General features: G+C 42.8%; 1 protein-coding gene across 4 annotated transcripts in view; it reads right to left on the bottom strand.

The window, feature by feature from the left end:
- LOC102215186 (signal-induced proliferation-associated 1-like protein 2) overlaps window positions 1-22,123 on the bottom strand; it is an 80,351-nt gene that overhangs the window by 50,066 nt on the left and 8,162 nt on the right. The gene's annotated exons all lie outside the window — the stretch shown is intronic.

The raw sequence follows: 22,123 nt of genomic DNA, 5'->3' as shown, positions 1-22,123 counted from the left end.
CACAACTGGCCTATGCTAATTCTGTTAGGGAAGAAAAAGCTCATATCAGATTCAGCAGACTGAACATTCAAGGACGGAGAGAAGGAGAGTGAAGCCACTGGGTATTTCAGATGTTAAAAATACACAAACACGTGGCTTCCACTTAATCTGTAAATAATGCTGCAGAACATCGACTATCAGACTTTTAAAAGCAGGTACAGGTTGGGACAAAGTAATAAAGATACTCATGAAACTCCAAGAAGAAACAAGCAAGTTTCTCTCATCAATCTCATCCCATGCTATGTGTTGTGTTGTAGCTCCAGAGGAGGGGGTAGGTGACGGAGGTGTTATACTGGATTCATCTCTTTACTGACACCGACTTCTGCATTGTAGATCACACTACACTGCAGTAGAGACTGCAAGGCTTTCTACACTGACCCAAATGCGTTTTTCTTGTTCTTTGGGGCCAGTGCTGTGCTTCATTTCTTCTGGTACTGCAATCATGTGAAAACCCCTTGAGTTATCAAGTAAAACTCTTGCCATCAAAGAGAACATTGACCAAATCCCCAGTATTCGCTTCACCGAAGATGGGAAGCTCCGTTAAAGCGTCTTTCTTTGAAAGGTTTCATTGCGAACATGATAAATGATGGTATATGGGCCCAAGGTCCTAGTCTTTCTCTCAGTTCCATCCGCTTGGCCTTTAATATGATCGCTACAGCTTCCAGACAACTGTTTACATTTCTCTGTCATTTACTGCTAAGGAGGGGGGCTAAACTATTTTAGGAAGAAAATGTGGGCCACATCAAGATTAGCTGCAAGCCAGACTAGACCAAATACACTTGGGACGAGTTGGAAACATTTTAATAATAAAGTATTCACTTCTGCCTGGGCCGAATACAGGTTAATGCATGCATGACCTAAATGTGTAGGAACAGGCTGGTAATGACGACTTCTCAGTTACAACAACAGCCAAACTATGTGCAGCCCTCCCTTTCCCACCGGGGGCTTGGGTTGTTATGAGAACGGCTTTATTAACAGGAGCAGGAAAATGCATGTCGTGTCACTATATTTAACAAGGGGCTTAAAGATGAAGGCAGGAAATTGTGTTGCGTCATGCATAATGTAGTGAAGAGAACTGCTGTGGGAAATATGTTTGTCCGTTACAAATGGCAAATGATGAATAATGAAGTATGTGTCTGACTGCCGTGTGGTGAACAATAACAAAGCCACTTATTTTTAATCACAGACAACGCCCGTCTTCAAAGAGCCAAAGCTGCAGATCTTGTAGCAAATATGACTTTATTTCTACAATAAATCCTGAGCTATAATTAGACAAAGACATTGTAGATCAAGGTGCATAGCAGTACTTCCATGTGATCCTGCAGAAATTTTTCTGTAGGCCAACAGGGAAGTTTGCATCACCCTGGTTTCCTTGACAAACAGCCAATGGGATTTCTTAATAGGCTTTTATGGATTACTGCAGGGAAAAAGCGACTCATGGGTAATAAAAAGTTTGTGATACTGGCATTTTGTTCAGCAACATAATCTCCAATTAATGCAACTTTTATGATTTTTTGAAACAAATGCAATTGCCAGAAGTAAAATGCTAATGCTATCTTATAAATGAACTACATCACAATTTAATGACTTCATCTTCCCCATCACTGAGCCTCCAAAGCTGCTGAATGTCTCAGGCAATTTTCTGCAGTCTCGTTAGCAAACAAACATCTCCGAGAGAGGTAAAAAAGCTTTACTTGCATATTTTATGTTTTAGAACAAAATGTGATGGTGTCAAAGGCATTTCTTAACCACATCCCTTTTCCCCCCCCTTCAGGCATTTAACTAAACACTCTTTCAAAAGGCTTACCAATGTCAAGTGCAAAATAACAAGTCATTTCTGAGCTTAAGAGTCATTCCTGTATATTCCTCTTGCACTCAGCATCATGTGCTTTGCTGTCATGCTGCTCAGCACGTAAACCCTCACTTCCTGAGAGCTGTGTTGTCAGTTTGAGACATTATAATAACCCCCAAACCTCATTTAAGGGAAAGTAGGTAACAATGAATATACGCTAAAAAAGGATATTACATCTAGCAAACTAAAACCTTATTCTTACACTTTAACTGGGGGTTATTAAATGTCCTTGGGCACTCTCCACCACCAAGGGTTATGCATACGACTACCACATTTCCCTTTCACTTATATTTTTCTTATTTGGCGTCGTCTGCTTGCATACTGCAATATTCTGCTGGAAATGAATAATGAAATGCGCGTCTGCCTGCAGTGTAGTGACAATAACAAAGCCTGGAAAAGGTATGCGTTGCACATACCACTGTTACTGTTGCTCGTAGTTAGGTTTCACTTCTACATCACACCCCGTGTACTGAATCGCATGTTAGCATGCAATCTTGGATGCAGCCTACATGCGTAGATCTAGAGCAGTCTGTTTAAAGGCTAACTTTATCCCTAAAGTCTTTGTGAATTGTAAGCCAATACTTAAGAGATATCCACTGCTTTGCAACACTAAACATCCATTATCTCAAGACAACATGGGAGATATCCCCTAGCCAAAACAAACATGGAACCTCGGGGGAAGAAAATATTAAGTAGCTATACCCATATTTCTATTCCTGCAGCAAGACAGCCATTTTAGATTTTTCCTGGTCAACCAAAATTAATACCAAGTCTCCTTTAAAGGCATGACAGGGAGCAGTCTCCTGACCAACACCCAGACGTCGACTGAACACTGTTTTTTCACACTCGCAATTAGAGCGAGTGACAGCAAAATGCGCCACCTGCACAAACAGCTTTATCAGTGGTGACACTCCAATAGACGCTTTTAACGGATGACTGAGGACAGGAGGAACAAAGAAACTGACATACTGTAATGTCAGTGCATGACAACAAAACAGCATGACTGACTTCTCACTGTAGTCTGAGAGAGAAACAGACAGAAATCCTGTCAACACAGACAGAGCAAAGAACAATCAAAGCCTGACGTTTATTAGCGCTGTTTGCAGCATCGCGTCTGCACTTGAACAACTAAAAATGTTGAGGGGCTAAAAATAAGAGGACAACACCTCGTTTTTAAACACTTAAAGGAAAAAAAAAAATCTATTCTGAGTTTTTGTCTTTCAAGCCAGTCTCTTGAAACAGCAGATTAGCCTATTTAAGTTCATAAAGTCCAGCCTCTCCTTGTTTGTGTTGCTGCCTGGGGTCAAGCCAGGGTGAGCTGCCCTGGACAGGATAACCCAGTGAACATGGTGGTCTGTGTTTCTCTTTACTTTCTTCTATTAGCCAATTTCCCTTTGACAGTGATTAACGACCCGCACCATGTCTCGACCCCCACCTTCCTCCACCAAGTGAGGGTGCCACAGGCGACTTGGTCAGCAGAATCCGTGCTCCTGTGTGACCTGTTGGGAGAGTGTGTGTTTTCTGTCCTTTCTCTCCTTTCTTTTGTTTTGGTCTCCACAAGTGAAACAGCAGATGGAAAGGGGTGAGAGGTCTGCTTTCGCTAAGTGGAGTAATGCATCGCCATTATGGGCGTTTAAGACAAAAGGCCTGGTGAACAGGAGGAAGGAATGGCGAAGGCGAGATGGGAGAGAGGCCTAATTACAGTAATGAACTCATTTTCTGTCTGATGTTGGAGAGTCTGTCTTTCATCTTGGTTCATCCAGAGAGGAGTGGCCCAGCGGTTCTGACAGGTCTTAAAATAATCCTCTGACACTGTGTCCTGATTAAAGGCCCGCCAGATATTAATACGCTGTCAGAAAAGTGAACGTGTTCTGTCCACCACTCTGAGATTAATACTCTTCTTTCGCTAATAGGCCATTTCACCCGAGTGACTGACTTCTGCAGTCACTTGTGCAGAACTGCCACTGCGAGCACGGAGAGGAAGGCTCTCCGAGCAAAAGCATGAAGTGTGCTTTTGTTGGGTTTTGGTTCCAACTCTGCAAATGTTTATAGTTACAGATTTATCTAATGGACTAGTAAGGGCACGCTGAGTGAAACCCTGAGCTACTTGAGCTAGTAATGAGAAAACCGGAATTTTGCAAATGGTATTTATGGAAAAAGAGTCACAGTGCCAGGATGTTTGACAAAAACAGCACTGCACACATCAACGCTGAAGCACTTTGATGCCAGTCGCAAACACTTTCTGAGCGCAACATTATTAAGACTAATCCACTCAGCACTGACAGCACTTCAGGAAATTAGGAACATAGCGTGCACGTGAAAAAAGCAGAACCGTGTCATTAGCCCTTAAAAAAAAAAAAAAAAAAGTTCTTTAGAGGAATACTGCATCTTCGCTTACCCGATTTGTTGGCATCAACGCTCATTTCAGGTAGCAATTGATTCCTGAGTAGCTAAACATGCCACATAATAGCACGCTGTTAGGCCTGGAGTTATCTTTGAAAATATCATGTGCTGCTTAACCTTGAGACGCTCCGCTCGCACGGGTTGAGTAAATCGAGTGTTGCAATTGCTGAAAAGTCACCAAGAAGTCACAATCATTTCAGCAAAATATCAAGATTTGCATGTGTTTGAAGATCACAGGCACAATTTACCTTCAGGTTTTGCCCAGAAAAGACATTTGGCATGATATGTAACAACACCTTCAACTGAGATAATAACCGTCAAAGCAGGAATCGAATTTTCACATTCCTATAAAATGTGGAATCCTCCTGTGTCCAACCTATTGCACCTCAGGTCAAAGTCAGACGTGTTTACTTAGTCCCGACCAACCTGCCTGGCCACTCTTGCGCCTTTGGGGTGAATGCAGGCCTGTAATTATGGCCAATTATCTTTAATAAAGCCTTGTGTAATTGAGCCACATTAATGCTCCTCTGTTCTCTGCAATCAGGAAGTTGTAGCTGGCCTCGTCCCCAAGAAGCCTCAACCTCAGGAGCCGAGGCCAAGCTGCGATGCAGTCATCCTCTCCTCTCGTCCTGCAGCCAAATTAGGGTGCAATGTAGACTAGAGGCCAAGATGATTACATCAATTTTCCAGCTCATGGACTTCATCATAAAACGGGTGAGGCAGTGTTGTGATGTGAATGAAATTTACAAGTCCTTCTCAATGAATTTGAAACCTTTTTTTTTTTTAACCTGCCTTCTGCCATTTTACACTGACATGCTGCAGACAGTCAGACATTAGGATGTGTCTCACTGTGTTCATCATTAACAAGGAGGAAGGGGGGGATAAAATCCAAGCGGAAAGCAAACAAACCTGAAGGGACGTTTCTCATGCTTCACTGCCCTCCGTTTGATTCCTCAATAAACTTAAAATAAAAACAATAAAATCGCGTTCCATATCACTCCGCACTCAAATGCGATCAAATCAGCGCTGCATACTGTGTTGGCACTTTTCCCTCCAAGGAGTTGATTTAAAACAACGTGGGAGCTCTGATTTCAATCCTTCATTGTCAGCAGCTGCTTGCAACCTTGTGCTGAGAATGGGAGGGGGGCATGTGCTGGTTTTAGATATTAAATTCATCAGACTCGCAGCAAGAGAAGGTTGGGGCAGAGATATCTGCAACCAGACACGGACATCTCCAATCTGATGGAGGAGAAAAGGGGGGGGGGTGTAAAAACAAGAAAAACTTGTATTCCTGCTTCACTGGAGCGATTCTTCACCTTAACTGGGTTGTTACAAAAAGAAGAATGAGAGGTTAAGCAGAGAAGGAAAAAAAAAATAGAATGGGAGTTTTGCCAAAACCAAGCTCAAAGAGATCGGTGCAATTAAAACCACAGAACCAATTAATTGGGCAATGTTATCCTTGAGAGTTCATTACTGGGGCCTGGGAAACCAGGCATGGCACCTTCCCCAAGGCCCTCCGTAACCAAAAGGACACTTGTAAAGAGGTGTTAAGACTGTGTGTATGCGTGTGTGTATGCGTGTGCGTTACTGATCACATGAACTAAAGCTATGAAAGTATGGACCAAAGAACACGAAATGCACCATTCAACTTCTTCCTTTTTCATCTGCTGCTCCCACAATTCAACCACACAACAGGGAATAATCTCCCACCAGCTCACACTCATATTAAGACTGATGCTAAAGCCCTGCCATTAATGGCCGAAGCCACTCCTTCCTCAACGCGGCGATAGAGCAGTGTATCTGAGCCGGTAAGAACCCAATCATCAAACTCCACCTTCTCTTATTGTGCTTAGACCACCTACCGAACACCGTGATGTGCCAATATTGCCTGCAGGGAGTAATGCTGAGATTTTAATGGCCAGTGTGAATGGAGGGTCACACCCTCAGTGGGCGGTAGGGAAGCTAGTAAAATGAGTCCCAGCCAGCTGCCTTATCAAGCCTAACATGTTGAAACTACAGACTATATCAAGCCTTCTTATCCTTTAAAATATTCACATGGTTTGGAAAACACATAAAACAAAATTTAACAATATTTTTTTAAAAAAACAACCTCATAAATATTTAGGTTAAGTAGGGTTACGCAAGAAGTAAGCTACGGAATTAAAAAATATTACTTCAGCAGGGACCAATTTCACAGTGTTGTCCATCAGCGAGGATAGAGGGATGTGACTGTCACTTACCAAACAGACGGTCAAAATCATCCTCCATTTACCCACTACTTCCCCTCCATCCTTTCCTCCTCATAAGTCACTGTCACTCAAGGCTCTGGTATACTTGGAAATCAAATTTGGCATGTCTTCAAAGGCTCTGGGTGTGTAACTGGGGGTCTGCAGAATTTGCAAGTCACACAGAATGAAGGCCAGAAATCCTGACAGTTGTGCTTAAAATGAACACCCACACACACAGGCACACACACACAGACACAGGCACACACACAGGCACACACACACAGGCACACACACACAGGCACACACACACACAGGCACACACACACAGAGAGAGAGAACTGGATGTGGTTCTGCATTACAACAACAATAAGCAAATGAGGAGAGGGCATGTTTGTCCTCTTAACCAAACAAAGAGATTACGCTTTTCTAACAACACATCAAGAGAAGAAGAGCTGCTGAATGCCAGCTTCCCCTTGAATGACATGCCAAAATGAGTGAGCCTATTCATTAAAAACAACCTCTCTTTAGCATTTAACACTTAAAAAAGGTAATACTTCAAGAATGCAAATAAGTAAACTTGGGGTAACTTATTTCATTATATGAAACTGAGACAGCTTAGGGTCCTTCTGGTTTTAATTTGGATCATGAGTCATTGGTAATTGCAGGTCAACTCAGTGACTAAATAAACAATAGGTTGCATGGTCCACAAAGTACATGCACAACAAAGACCACATCTTTAAGAAGAAGGGAAAAAACCCCACACACAGAGCGGAGACCGTTAACTAGCTAGAATTGCTGTGGACAAGATTTTGCAAACATCTCAGCAAGTTCTGACTTGTAGCAATCAAAGCCAAACGCTGGGCAGTTTATTTGTCGCAAACTTGTCCTGTTGACTGTGAGAACATTTGTCTATGAGTGTACCATCAGCACCAACATCTTTTAGTACTAATCTGCCATCTCATTTTTCTGTCATAGTCCCCATATGTGTACTGTGCACAGCCTCCGACACTGTAAAAGCTCAAACAAAAACAAATTAAGAACTTCAGTCAAAGGGTCATTGTAAGCTTGCTAACCCTCTCAAGGCAGGCGTTGCAGATTTGCAACCGTTAAAAACTAACAACCTGATTACCCCACATACATATTTTATGAGTTTTTGTTTTTTTTTTACTCAGAAGTACCACTGCAGGACTTGGTTGTGCATTAGCAACAAAAAGTTTAATTTGAGCCTGAGAGGGTTACATTTAACGTCACTATTCATATTTAGTCATGCATCTAGAGTAGCAGCACTTGCGATACTAATTTTAAAAAAACAAAAAAAACAAAAAAAACATCCCAGGTGTTTTATTGCAGGGTTGGATTTCAACTCATAACCTTCTGTTTGATAAGCAAAGATGATGTACTGCCATGTGATGTGCTAACAACCGCTGTATCCACTTCAAGATACGTCTCAAAAGTACAGTATTACTTTACCCATTGGGTCGCTGTGAAAAAGAATGTTCCACTTACTTTCTTGTTACATATTTAGACATGTTTCCATTTCCTTTAATGTACTATTATCAGCTAGGCACGGGCATATATACACAGTTGGTACACTGTGTCACCCCAAGCTTTCTGGAACCAACAGTTGCTGTTGTTTCTATGGAAAATACACAACCTGCTATACCAGATTTTCTCAACTTGACATTTACAGTTGATTTCACCAGTGTTTTCAAACACAGAAGTTGTCTTGACAGGCCAGCTATACTAATAATGTCAGAGTGCTACTCTCTTTGGCAAGTGTCATTTTTTAAATATGCGCCAGAAAGAATGACACCATCCATGAAGTGATTTTCTGAAGGACAGTCCCTGGACTCCTATTTTTCCGTGATCTAGCTCCACATTTAGACTGAATTCAGTCCAAGATTGTTGACTCACTTGGTAACTAAACTTTTAGTAGAGGAAACCTGATATTTACCCTTTTAGGTCATATCAGCTTAGAAGAAATACATCTAAAAAACACATACACACAAAAACATTCATTTTGAATTTGGGCTTTTTACAGTGCAAACCATCTACAGAAACAAGGGCATCACCGCTGAAAAGTCTGACAAAATCCAATATGCCTGGCACTGCCCATAATTACACAACCACACAAACACATGCAGTGACCTCATGAGAGAGTGATGATTGGCATGACAGCAGCAGCGGAGATTAAAGACATAAAATGTTACAAAAGAGTGGAGCCTGAGTTCATATGGGTGTGTGCTTGTGGAGAGAGAGGCTCTGAAGCGAAGCAACTTCCACAGGAGCATGAGAGACAATTAGAGGTTTGTTTTCTTTTTTATATCTCAGCGCATCCAGACCTTAGCTGAACCAACAGAAGACGAACAAGTAGGAAAGATTTAAAAGAAGAAAAAAAAAAAAAGGAGGTCAGACAGCACAGAGTAAACTATACTCTCACCCACTCACCCTTCACCCAGCCTGACAATGCACTGTGGGAAATGCCCACATTTACTAATGCCCAGTCAGTGCCGCAGGTGCACAGGTTTTAGGAGTAAAGAAGCTATTGGAAAGGGGGGAAAAAAGAACAGAAAGCGCCCACCAAAGTATCTGCAGGAATCTAACCTCTGGCATAAGTGCAGCTTCAAAAGAAGTCTCTTTATGCTCTGTCTGCATTTTGATCTATATAAAACTCAAGTAAAAATCCTTTCACCTGTTTCCCTTCTGGATCAAGTGGACTAGATGGGAAGCTTTTCAAAGAGGAAGTTGCTTCATACCAGAATCAGACTTTTATACTTCCACAGCATCCTAAAATTGAACGGCTTTCCACAGACACAAGATGGAAAACGGCTGGAATACAAGTGGCAGTAGAGACATTTTCCGAGCTGAGCCGAATCTGATAATCTGCTTTTGTGGCTGCAGCTCTAACCCGAGGTGACGGTCCTCCAGCAGTTACCGAGCCACACCTCATCTGTCAACAGCTATGCTCTCACAATGTACAATTAAACAAAAGATAGCCGTTTGCTTCGCTGTGGAGTTTGCGGTTTGGGCCGGTGGTTATTTGTAGCCTTAGTCTTATCAGGGAGGCGGCTTACATGAACATGAACACGCAGTCCGTTTTCCTACACCAGCGCGCCCTGAAGCCTGCTCTGCTTTGTGCTGGCTGTAGCTCCATCTGGAATGTGCTGGCTACAGCTGAGTCTGAGGCTCAGGGGTCAACCACGATGTGACTCTATTTCACTTGGTTGAGGGAACAGTGAGTATTTACCTTACAGAAACTACAAAAAAAAAAAAAAGGGAATTCTTTTCATTTCCTGCACACTTTCAAATCCCGTAATATCTACCATATGCTCCACTATAGACAAAGAAAAAGGCTCCGCCAGAGCAAAGTGGCCTAAATAATTGTGAGTCTGTAGAGTGAACTTTGGCTAAGGGGTAAATACAAAGACAACACAATTACAGCTAACATAAATGGAGTCTTAACACTTTGGAATTACCAGCATTTGACTCTTACAGTGTCGCCTGATTCTTATCTCAGTCACAATTAAAGATAAAAATAGCGACACTAACAACACCCAAGCTTTTTAATGTCAGCACGTCAAGTAACCGCTTACAACCTGGCTGGAAATTTTTTAATAAGTCTTCTCTAAGGAGATGACAAAGAATCAAGAGCTAAAAAGTTTTGGTAGTTACAAATTTGGCTTTCTCTCTTACTCGTGGTTAAAAACCAAACACCTGTAACTCACTTTAAAAGAAATGAAGCTGAGGGGGGGTTGGGTGATGAACAATACAAAGACATTGAGAGTAAAAGTAAATCAAGACGTGAATGGTTTAAATAATTTAAAAAAAATAATAATTAAAAAAAAATAAAAGGCTCAATAGAGAGTTTGCAGAAATATACAATGCAAGAGTCAAAAAAACAAAAACAAACCATGACTGCACATTGATTTCTTTCATATAAACATGGCTTCAAAGTCACTGTCTGCATTGCAAAGTTATAAAGCATGTTTTAAATTGATGTACGTTAAGAGCCTCTAAAACAATCACTTAGTGTTTTTATATGCTGTGGGCTCATTAAACATCAAAACACATCCTCTTAAAGCACTTCAAAAGCTCTGAAGCTTGGTTGCAACTAAGCTGACAGTTCAACCCTCAAGTAATTTGTCATATTTCCAGTGCAAGTATAAAATACCCCATATGAATTTGCTGCATGGCTTTAAATTCCACTGCCAAGTACTGCATTACGGATGACAGCCATTGATAAAATTACCACTGCAGCACTAGAATGATGACCTTTACATGCCAAGATTAACATAATTACTAACAGCAATCCATCAAGGGGTAGCTTAAGCGCATCACATCGACAAGGTGTGGAGCTGAGCTATGCGTCAAAGCTATGTTCTGGAAAAGAGCCCCAGTTGCTCGGACTAAAGCTCATATAGAAGGAGCACAATAATCATGGTGCTGGCTATAAGCAGTGCAGGAGAGGCAAGCCTCCTCTTGGTTCTGCTTGAAAATGGGAGTCTCCTACCCCGTCGCTCTGCCAGCTGGCCGTCTGCCCAGCGCCTGCCGGGCAGCACACTGCCATTGTCCTTTAGTTGTTTCAGGGTGATCTGAGAATTAAAATAGACAGGACAACAGATTCTCCCTGTTTATTCGCATGGAAACAAAGAACAAGAACTGCAGGAAAGTGACAGAAAGCTCACAATGCACCAATTAAAAGATTAAAGCAATGTTGCAAACTTGGCTACGGACAAAGACAAAGAGTCCCCCGTTCTCTCCTCTGTTGCAATACTAAAGAATACTGACTAATATGACTAATTGAATGCAGTGTTATTGGAAATCTGACTAGCAGCGCATTCACAAAGCACTTATTTAAAGGTCATTCAAAATTATCAGCGTCACAGTCACACTCCTAACACGCATGCAAAGTTTTAGATGTCACTTCCTGAATCCATTAGGTCTCACAGACTGAAGCTCCTGAATGTTCCCAACAGAAGGAGACCGTGTTTGTTCTTGGCTGCTCTGGTGGAGCCCCACGAACAGAGACCTCTGTGCTGTGGCCCTTCTCCAAAAGGGACCATCTGTCCCCCGCAAACTGGGCCTAACCACAGCGGCCCTCTCTGCTATGGGGCGACAGAAAGGGACATGCAGGGTTGATGTGGCCCAGCAAGTCTCCAGAATAAACCACCACCTATTTCCATCAGCACACATCATCCCCCACCCCGCCACTTCCCAGCAGCCTGCTGCTTTCTTAGCTACAGCCATACCAATGGCAGCCTGTTCAGAAAAGTACACTCTCTCTGGGAGAGGAGAAGAAAAACGGTGAGAGGAGAACTCTCAGTTTGCAAAAGGAAAGTGTTCAGCTCGAAAGCTCTCAGAAGATCTGTGCTTCTGCTGTCAGGTCAGGCAGAGTCCACGCTGTCACATTATCACAGGCGAGAGAGGGGAAGTAGGTGTTTGACGCGGTTAAGACAGAGTCAACACACTGACGCAAACACATTCACACGCATCAGCTGGGCAGCAGCACTTATGCAGCCTGACAGCAGGGCGACCTCAGCACGCGTCGCCGCCATAGACCGTCTTTCCCTCCTTGTACTCAGTGCAGCAGCTTTTTATTTCCTTTTCAAAGTTTCTTCCTCACCGTCAGCCCGGTGCTGCTGACAGAATTTTGGTGTAAGAGAGATAATTTGGACTTCAGGGCAGCAGCTGCAATCTCTGCTGCTGACACAAAACCATGTTCAGTCAATCAGTGGATGTGAACGAAAGACAGGAGCAAGCACGGATATACAGATGAATCACTCAGTCACCTCACAAGAACTGTCTGAAACACAGAAAGGCCGTACTCCACTTTTTATGAAGCCGATGCTGCACATAAATGCGGCTCAAACAAAAGTTCATGTTAACTAACGTGCATTATTTAGCCTTTACACCATTTTCCTGTGTGAGGCCATTAAATGAAAAAGCAACAGTAGATAAATAGTTGCCATGCTTACCTGATTAATAGAGTTCTTTTTCATCAGAGCCATAAATTCTAAGAACAGAGACCTGTGAGCTACTGTGGTAATGAGCTCACTGTGGAGATGCTATCCAAGTGCATTAAATCCATCAACCACTTGTTGAGCACAAGCCACCCAAAAGCACACAAAGAAAGAGAGGAACCCGACACACTCCACGGCAGAAAGCCTCGAAAAATAAACTGCAGCACCTTCCTTTTGCTCCTTTACTAACAGCTAGCTTGGAAAGAAAAATGGAGAAAGGTATAAAGAAGAGAAGGAGAGAGTAAAATCAGGACAAGTCTGGCAGCTATTTGGAGTCAATTTAGTGAAATGCATACAGCTGCCCCTTAATGCACACAGCCCTCCCCCCTGTGACAAAGCCACCAACAGCTGAATGAGGCTGCAGCATTAGCATATGTAAGGGAAAGTAGGTGGCTGTGTTGGCTAAGAGTTGGGGTGGGGAGCAATGCTGAGTGTTGGTGTTGGTGGTTGGGGGCAGGGAACGGACCGTGACATTCAGAGCTTCTCGGGCTGACAGGAAGGACAAGAATGGAGGGGAAAAAAGAAGAAAAGAAAAATTGGGGGGGTTAGCTATTGTTCCCAGAAAAAGATCCCCAGATCAAGCCTGTGACCTTCCAAGTTCCTCATGATGGCTGACATTTGGAGTGATGGGAGATGCAGGAATCCACTTATCCATTCTCTCTTATGAACTACAGCTTGGTACAAAGGTCTGTCTGGCAGACAGAGCTAGCAGCAACCACGACCACCTTAAACACAGAGATAAGCGGAGAAAGGCCCAGGAGGAGGCATGGTTTTTTTCTTTTTTTTCCCCCCAAAAATGATAATCCCTCTATCCACATGCCATATGCTAAGCACTGCATACTTTTTCCCATCAGCAGCAGAGACTGCAGCAACCAGACACGAGGGGAGGCAGGGAGGGGTGAGGTTATGATGGTCTTCAGAGCAAGAAAGGAAGAGAAATGTATGAAAACAGAACTCTGCAGGACACCCCTCTCTGGTGTTTTGAAGCAAACAGCTGTGGTTTTAAGGTTTACACACTCTCCCGTGCACAAACACACACACACACACACCAACCAACAAAGATTAACTTATGTGCTGCTTCATATCATCTCATAAAAGTTGCACAGTGAACACTACAGATGATCACTTCTCTGTGCCTGCCAAGTTGGTAGTCCATTAAAAAAAAGTTGCATATGGCACTGTAATTTTCACTTTCGACATTAGGCTGCCATTAAGTGTTTGTTGATGAGAGTCACCCGTGGTCAGCTTGCTGTGTCAAGGCTCTAATATGGATTTAGTGAAGGAGGCTGGTTGGAAATCTGTAAAGGAGTGGCTGAAATATGGGTGTGGAGAGCAATAACTGTGACCTACACCACTGAGGACAGTACTGCTGCAGAAGAGTGGCTTAAAAACTGAACTTGTGCCTTTTTAGTAACTACAACCGACTATTTGTAAATATGTTTATGTAACTGAAACTATTATTTCTCAAAAAGTCAGCCTTCCCGAGACACAGGAAGGCTACAGAAAGAGCATATAATGTTACATAATTAAGCTTCAGGGGATTTAATTGAAAGGACCCAAACATAGTGACAACTCTAGCCACTTCCTGATAACGGCTTTGCTCAGTTTATAGTTGGAGGTAGGAACGTGTTAATAGCAGGAAATGACAGACTTTAATCAAGTTGAATGAATGGCAGCGGGTACAAGTCTTTGTGCCACAGTCTTCCTTTGATCCAGCCTCTGCAGGCAGGTTCTCAGCTTTGATTTGAGTTGAGGGGAAGGAAAGAGTTTTATTTGAAGAGTGGGAAGCCCACAGGAGGTAACACTTAAGAGTTCTTGTCACTGCATCCCAGCAAACAGACAAACTATTCATCAGCCTACACACATGTGCAAGCAGGGCCTGTGGAGAAACGCACAATCCCACAAACGCTGCTCGTTTGCACACTGACGGACGCGTTTGATGGGTAATTTACATAGTGAAGGTAGTCATTACACAAGCGGATACGCATGCAGAACAGCATACATTCACAAAACACTAAAATAACATCTTTTCTAAGCTCATGTTTCAAACACTCCAGAAAGAATTTGGACTCATTTAAGGAAATATACTGAAAATTGGGGTCTAAGCTAGTGGCCATCTGGTCCATTCTGAATGAGCTGAAATATAACGAAATAATGTAGTTTTAGTGGCAGAAGAGACACTTTTTTTTTCATCAATAAGGTGCAATATATTTTATTCAAACACTAATTCCGTAGAAAATTGCAATCTGGTCGAAACTGTTGATTTCCTGAGTTAATCTCATAAACTTTTTCAACTCTTTGTGTAGATTTAAAGACAAGCGAAGCATTCTTCCACTTGTAGCTAATAACTTAATATATTGCACACCTAATGAAGTTTTAAAGGAAATAATTTTGCTAGCTTTTTCTCCAGAGAAGCTAAGAAAAAAAGGTGTTTTCCAGGTGTTACCACAGTGGTTGGAGCTGCACATTTTATTTGAAACAAAACATCCGATTTATTAGGGCGAACACACCAGCTTGTGTATCCCTGAGACTGGGCTTGTGTTTCCTTCTGGTCTCAGACAGGGCATCTACACCATGTATGCCACTTTACATAAAAGAAAGTGAATAAAAGCCAACTAAAAAATAAAATACAATTTAAATAAAATAAAACAGCCCAGACTATATCATACCTATGGCAGAGCAAGGGTAGGATTTGTTTTGTTAAGCTAGGTGTGGTTAAAAATAAACAAAAAAGGTTGGGCTAAATAAAGCTGTCTATACAGCAGCAGCACTAACAACTTAATATTAACCCTTTTCATCATATTGATGTCAAAAGCTTTGGAGCGTTCATAAAACGACTCGATGGATAAAAATACTAATTCGACACTGAGATTATTTGTGTCTGTGAAGCCTTTTGATTCTCAGTAACCTTGAGTGTGACTCGTGTCATTCCACAGCCAACTTGCAGCTTTCCTCAGCATGGCCGTGAGGAACCCATTGAGCCTTGCTATATAATTACAGTAAACAAGTTAACAAAGGGGTTTGCCTGATTGCTTCCACCAGGGAACATTTAATAATCCATAGAGAATCAAAGGTACCTGTATCTGCTGAGATTGAGCCTCTTTTCATGAGCGTGTGACGATAGCCAGGCATGTGATACACTTGCTTCTCAGTATTTTTAGTCTGGCTGATAACAGCAGGCTGTGGGAGCACAAGTTTCTCTTTTAGTTATGTACAGAGGGTACTGTAAGGAAAATGGCCAGTTTCCCCTGCTGAGAGGAAGGCAGGAATAGCAGCTGGCAGGCAACAGGCAGACACATCATCTCTTGAATGTCACTACTCCCCTACCATCTCCCCGCCTCCTCTCCTTTCCCTCTCTCCACCTTCTCTCAGTTTATTCTGTATCTGTTGTCCAAATTCACCAAAGAGCCAGAGGCTGCGCTGCCGCCTCCACCATCCATAACACTCCATCTATACAACAGGGGAAGACAGCGAAAGAGAAGGGGGTAGTGGGCACATGAGGTGAGCGGGTGGAGAGTAAACAGCAGCTCTGCATCCCTCTATGTTGTTGCTAGGCAACTTTTTCTGCACATGACAGCCTTGAGTGACAGCAGACCTCCCTTCTGAACAAAGATGGAAACTTGAGGGAGGGAAAGGAGAAAGGAGGAGAGAGGGGCACAGAGATCAGCGGTGAGTCAGAGAATTCAGGGAAACACGCATTATTGCTTCAGGCAGTTTGAGGCAAAACAAACACAAATGAAACGCAAAGAGAAAATCAATAGTCTATAAAAAGAGGGGAACCAAAACGATGCCAGATGTGCAAGAGAATATCAATGTAGCTGTGATGGTTTCAAAGCTCTCAAACAGTTGTAAGATGATTAACAGAAGAGGTAAATAAAAAATACACTAAAACGCTTTTTTTTTTTTTCAAAATAACTAGACAACTTCGCCATTTGGATGTCTAAATGATTGAAATACATCGCTAAATGGTCAATACTATAAGCTGTATATAAAATATGGACACAGTTGCCATGGCGTCATCTCTGGTTTGTGAAGACCCAATTTGAAGCATCGAATTTCACCTTATGGCTTTACCACATTTAAACAAGACGGTGGAGTGCTAGGACTTATTGCGTGCTAGTTGGGGTGGCTGTAGCTCAGGTGGCAGAGCAGGTCAGCCACTAATCAGAAGGTCGGTGGTCCCATCCTCCTTCCTGGCTGCATGCCAAATATCCTTGGGCAAGATACTAACCCCATGTTTGCCTACTGGTGGTGGTCAGAGGGCCCGGTGGCACCTGTGTCCGGCAGCTGTGGCTACAATGTAGCTTGCTATCGCCAGTGTGTGAATGGGTGAATGACTGAATGTAGTGTAAAGCGCTTTGGGGTCCTTAAGGACTAGAAAAGCACTATAAAAATACAGGCCATTTACCAGTTGTGGTTATTAGCTTGTAGCTTGTAGAATGCATCTTGTTAGCCAAGCTAGCTAGCTTGGTTACAAGCTAGCTAGCTTGGTTAAAAGAGGAAAACTAGAACTTCACTTACACACACACAGACTTCTTTTGTCTGCTAGTATGATCAGCCACACAGCCATCCATCTTCTTGTCAGATAACTGGATTCAAATGCTCCAAACAACAAGACAAAGGTCCAGTTCAGTGACTCAAATTAGCCTAGCAGACAGCTAGCTGTGCAACCCCCCCCGTTCCTTTGACTCCCCCGTCACTCAAAATGGCCACAGCTTTAATAATCAACATTAAATTTGCCTTTTAAACTTGTTAAAAGGATGAGTCAGACAACAACACACCCCTCTACATGTTGTCATGAGGAGGGAAATGCTCAGTTCAGCTGTAAATTGAGTGGTCGAAGGGTTGTTCAGGGAACTTTTGTTTTCAGCCTCTTAGACAGTCCTTACAGCCCAATATATGGGAGACAACAAATAATGCTTCATTTAAAATCTGAGCACCACATTTCCCAAATCATTTGCTTTGCAACCGTATCTCTGTTTATACCAGATGAAGAAGACTTCATTCCCTGCTGCTATAATCACACTGCTGAGCAAACCCATAGATTAATTTTTGAACAGTACAACATTGCCACTGGCTTGCTGAACATATCTTATCTGAGCAAGTTGTTTTCATTTTTTGCACACAGTATATCATTACCAATAAACATATGACTGGGATCTCCTGAGGCGAGCACCCATCCTAACTTTAGTTTGGTAAAAATAATTGGCCAACACCAGTGGTTCAGGTTCAGTGCATTTTGTGTGCAGCACAGATGACGTCCTTCATCCATAAGGGACATAATAAGGGTTTGTGACGAGTGCAGTGGTTAAAATTAGCAGGTGAATGATAATCACTGGCCAGAGAGCTGCTTTTCATTGGAAGTTTGGCAGGGGAAAGAGTGCAGATGCCAAATCAGAGGTGCTGCGCTACGGACGTGTGCAGAGGCATTAAAGTAGCAAAGGAAAGCTGACACTGGCAACTTTGCCCTGTTAACGATATGGTTTCCAGTGTTTTTAAAGGACCGCAGAAGATGCCAGATGCCTGCTTCACAGCTGGCTAGAGAAGTTGGGTGTACGCTACAAACAAAACAACTGGTACAGCAAAAGCTAAGTGATCATATGAATCCAGATGCTGGAAATGTCGTAGGTGCTGAAAATGAAAGTCTACTACCAACGAGATTGGAAGGAAAGAAACATGTAAGATAATCTAACTACAACACTAAGAAATAAAAGATTAACTTTTTTTTTTATAAAAGTGAAGTCTGTGGCCATCTGGAGCATATGTTCCAGCAGAACAACTTCCTTCTGTAATTAATGAAGTTATCCAAAGGGAACAGGCTGATTAAGTGAGAACTCTGCTTATTCTCAACAGGCAGTGTTTCCAGGGCTCAGAGAGAAATGGCTCTGATAGAATTCCTGAGGACGAGGCGGCCCTAGTTTGTCATGCAGCTGGCATCTCTTTTATGGAGTCGCTTTCAAAGCTTTTCCCCCTACAAGTGGCACCAAAAACATCTGTTCCCAGGACAGCCACCCACATGAGAGTTTGCCCTGCGCTAGCAGGATGGCCTGTAGATGCAGGCAACAACCGACATGCAAATCTACATGTAAAACCCCAGACAGCAACATTGTGACAGTTAAGACAATAATATGCAAAGAGTCACAAAGGGGAAGGGAAAGATAGAGACAGGACAAATAAGAATGGGCAGAGTGGGCATGGGAAATAATGACTGTATCAAAAAGTAAAAAATAACTTGAAAAAGCAAGAATGAAAGAAGGCAGAGAGACCCTTAATAACAAAAGATGATAGGTAATAGTGAAAGGGGAGCACAATAGCTTGTAATTCAGAGGCAGTGTCTCCTGGCTGTGTAGTGGTACTTCAAATCTCAGGTAGAAGACCAATTTGACCTCCATCCTGTTCAAAGCAGTCCTGTTAGTGGAGGGGCCTGGTAATGTCTGATGAAGCAGCAGTAGCACAGCTATATTAAGCCTGCAAAGACCAGGGTGTACGAGGTGCACTCTGCGAGTGCTCGGAGCTGTGTAAAACACTCGGTATCATTAAAAGCAGTGTGTTTAGGTACTGTCCACAGCCCTGTAAAGAGACTGCAAGGGGGGGGGGGGGGGGGGGGGGGGGGGGATGGATAGAAGGAGGAGATGGGAAATGGTCCGAGTTATTTCCATTCCCTCAGCCCGTTTATGGAAACATTATGGGAGCAAGGTTCAGTTCTCACGGAGGAGGAAAAGATTTGGAGAGTGAGCGGGTAAGAGCGAGAGACATGAGAAAAGTGAAGGAGTGAGTGAAAGTGAGGGAAAGGAGGAGGGACTGTAGAAATGCTGCTTTTAACCATTTTCTCTGGAAAAGACCTCACTCTGTGTGTGTCCTGCATTGTGCAGTTCTCCCTCTGGCAAAGGCCACAAAAGCCTCCATTTATCTCTCCTGAGCATCTAGCCTTATTGAGAAAAGGCCCTGAAAGGCAGGCAGCCATCACATGTGCCAGGGTGACATGGCTTTTCCCTTGTTAACACTTTAGTCTTGCACCCAGAGTGCACCCAACACAATTTCCACCAGAGTGAGAGATTACTCCTGCCGACAAACGGGGGAGGAAGAAAAGAAGTAGTACATCTGTTCTATATATTTGCATTTCTTTGGTTGAGATCACAATGCACCACTTGACTCTGTGGAAAGCGAACATTCCCAGTCAGGCATGAGAAACCCACCCTATCAATGAGGCCTTTTTCCACCCTTTGGTTTCTTTAACCGGGTAACGGCACATCACAAGGAGCAGCTCGCACAAAACACAATCTGTCAACTCGGAGGCAGACGGGGCCAGTTTATTCGCGATTCGCTCTCATCGCTTTCTATTTACTCAGAGTTCTCGGGAGCAAGAAAGGAGAGCAAGAGCAATTTTAGGACATTGCAATGTGTGCTATTCAGCAATCTCCAGCTCTAATTGCAGAGGGAGAGGAATTTTGTACATCTCCAGCATTGAGGCACAACAGCTGCAGCTGGCATGGCATGTGGTGGGTGTGTTTAAGGGAGGTGTGGTGGCTACAAGTGTATCCAAAAAAAAAAAAAAAAAAAAAAAAAGCCACCCACACGCTCACACCTTTGCATAAATTTGCAAAAATGCATCTTTGTCGCATCATGCCTCTGCACTTTTTGTCTTTAATACTGTGCACACCTTACCATACTCGAGGGAAATTACTTTGCTCTAAATCTGTTACGCTCTTTTCTGCCGCCCGTCAGCACCACGCTTGATCTCACTGATTTAGACGGGAGTCAGCTGCCGTAAACAATTACTGCCTAGATGTCGTATACGTTAACTAACCAGTGAAACCAGCAGGTCAGATCCACGCATGTCTGACTTTTATAAAATGTCATCACTTCATCATCTTATCCTATTAGACATGTGAGAGTGCTTTTGTCACAATCAGTAAATGAACTCTTGACTTATGGGCAAAAACATTTTTATTTTAAAACAGCGAAGCATCACAAAATCCCCTCAGGCTTTATTGTGTTCTCAAGAAAGGATGTGCATGAGGTCACAGACACCTTGATCTTTCACCAAACCTAATCAGTCCTTCCTTTAGTCTGAGTGATGAAAAACGCACTCCAGCGCATATCTACATATCGTTTTTGCAAGCCATCATCAACCTCTACTAATTGTCTGAATTTATATGTTCACATATCTTATAAAACGTTAAAAACAAAAAGTGTGGAGAGGAGGTTGGGAAATTATTGCTTTTGCTTTATTCGGCTTCCACACAGTCTGCTTTTTTTTTTTTTTTTTTTTTTTTGAATGGTAAATGAAGAAAAGTGTCCAAGGAGATGAAAACAGATGAATTAATTCCTCCTACCAGGAGCCTGGTTTACTGATAGGACCTGACGTGTGGGTCCTTGGTGATTGAGTGACCTTTGAGCTTCAGAACAGATTGAGGCCAACGATCTGATGAGGTGCCCTTATGAAGGAAGGGAGGGAGTGAACAAAGAGTGGAAATAAAATCCCAACAGTCATAAGGAGTACGATTCTACCCCACACCGTAGCTTCTCTTCCGCTAGTGAATGCACGTCTTTTGACATCAATATTTATGCAATTTCAGATTGACATACACAGAGCCGGAGCTAGAGTCTTTAATGTACTTGACCTCAGTCGTGCAGAGATCAGTCACAAGATGAAGATGGCGCACAGGAAGGTGACTGTCCTTAATCACAGCACTGGACAGACTTTACTATTCCTCACTTCCTTATCTCTAAACTGCAGCAGGCTCCCAAGAATGTCACCAAGATGGCAGCATTTGGAGAAATCACCAGGCGCTGGCATCAGTATAAGTTACACCGACTCAGTGGAACAGAGGAAAGCCTTGCTTTTATTTTGGTAGATTGCTGGACTATTTCCAGCAAGGGCTGATAAGATGAATGACTCCCACAAGCTGTTCCTACACACCAAATCTGCCTGGTTAATAAGAGATACACATACTTTAGAACTTTGTTGGAGTCTGTTGGATAACGTTTGCATCTGACCTTGAAATATTTGATTTCTTAGCATTACTATCATCCCTGAGAAACCACAGACACTAACACTATTCGGTTCAATATTAAATCAATAATAAGCACAGCCCACAATGAGACTCCTGGGGCAAAATCCTATCATGCTTCTTTTCAGCACTGATAGCCCTATTCCCACAGAATTTGTACAACCGGGGGAGCTCATTTGATTTTGAAATGACAAACCCCACGTCTATATTTCGTGCACCACATTCATATGGGATAGTGGTGTTTATGTTTTACTGGAATTAACAGACATTACCCATTGGATATGATGTCAGAATAAATGTTGAGCGTACTGAAGAAAGACAGCTAAATGTTCCTTACCGCATGCTGCCTCACATCCATTTCATCATCCTTTGAGATTTCGCTCTTCTAATGGATTTGAGCAGGCTCTTCCTGCGAATGGGTCTCCATGCTGTGTAACAACCTGAGCCCCGTGAATGTGAATGTGCACTCAAAAAGCCAGTGCAGCCTTTAAAAGATGGAAACAGGCCGAAGAAAGATGCTGAGAACACACACACACACACACACACACACACACACACACACACACA

The sequence above is a fragment of the Pundamilia nyererei genome, unplaced genomic scaffold (assembly GCF_000239375.1).
Source record: "Pundamilia nyererei isolate P.nyererei 1_Seehausen unplaced genomic scaffold, PunNye1.0 scaffold00120, whole genome shotgun sequence".
Classification (NCBI taxonomy): domain Eukaryota; kingdom Metazoa; phylum Chordata; class Actinopteri; order Cichliformes; family Cichlidae; genus Pundamilia; species Pundamilia nyererei.
Note: the sequence above shows the minus strand (reverse complement) of the source record. Positions and strands in the feature narration are given on the sequence as shown.